Consider the following 1,417-nt stretch of genomic DNA (forward strand, 5'->3'; position numbering starts at 1 on the left):
GGTGCTTTGTGACCACCTAGAGGGGTGGGATAGGGAGGGTGGGAGGGGGGGAGACGCAAGAGGGAAGAGATATGGGAACATATGTATATGTATAACTGATTCACTTTGTTGTAAAGCAGAAACTAACACACCATTGTAAAGCAATTATACTCCAATAAAGATGTTAATTTTAAAAAATGACTTTTAAAATTAAGACAATGAAGCTCCTCCTGTGTAGCATGGAGCATTGATCCTCAGAGACTCTGGCTTTGAGTTCATATGAGAAGGGAGATAAAAAATGGGGAATAATTAAGGAAATTTGCTGGAAAAGAAAGCTGCTTGAAACTTAGAATCATGTCTTCCTCACCATCGTATCCTCTTTGCCCTTCCTCCTGCCTGCAGTGCAGCGAGATGTCTATGAATAGAGACGTCTGTCTGTGTTGCAGCAGTGGTTCTGCCATTTTGAAGACAAAAGCTACTTGGTGAGGAAGGCAGAGGTAGAAGACAGAACGCAACAGGGTTCTGGATAATTCCCTTAGCAGTTGGCCAGTGCCCACGACTGCCTGCCTCGAGATTCTTGCCACTAGAAGAAAATAACCCCCTTCTGTCTTAAGTCACTGTGGTTGGATTTTGTTTTTTTTTCAGCTGAATGTCTCCCTCCCTCAAACCCATGTCTCCCTCCCTCAAACCATGTGCACAACGATGGTGGCTAATATCCTAGGGTGCAAGATACACTCAGGGCAGGTGTCATTGTTCATAATAGTAAATCCACATTTCAGAAAGTTGCCTTGGTGATTTTGAAGATTTTTGGCCAAGACCTTGTCAAATTAGGTTGGATGGTCACTACTTTTACTCACAGTGGGGCTTTTTAAGAGCCCATGGCAGGAGCAGAGGTGGTAGTGTTGCCACAATCTTGCTGTTCATCTATGTTTGCAGTATTAGTATTATCTTCAGTACAGAGAATGTTTTGTTTTGTTGTAAAAATCCTTTAAAGTCGTCATTGTGTCTTATGGGAATTAGTTTAATTAAAACACTGTGAGGCAGACACACATGTAATCAGAGTTACGCAAAGTGCGAAAGGGGCTTCTAATCTGAAAGAAAACAAGCAAGGGAGAGCCCCAGTTCCCACCCCACCAGACACAAAAGTCTTTCCCCTCCTCAGAACCTTGTAAGCCATATATGAAAGGCAGATGAGCAAAAGCCACACTGGTAGTCTGATGTTAAGTAGTAATAGAACTTAAATTATTTATTTTAGGAATTAAAATAAATATGAAGTATGGTGAATTAGATATTCTGAAGGGATATTCTAAAGGAATCTTCCATTATAATGCAGCTAGATTTTGGATAAATTCCTCCTTTCCAAATTATTTTTGACCCATTGCTAAGCTTGCAAGAAAGTCTGGGAAATTTTCAAGGAACCAAAGTAACTAAGTCGCAC

This window comes from Physeter macrocephalus, chromosome 18 (assembly GCF_002837175.3).
Source record: "Physeter macrocephalus isolate SW-GA chromosome 18, ASM283717v5, whole genome shotgun sequence".
NCBI lineage: Eukaryota > Metazoa > Chordata > Mammalia > Artiodactyla > Physeteridae > Physeter > Physeter macrocephalus.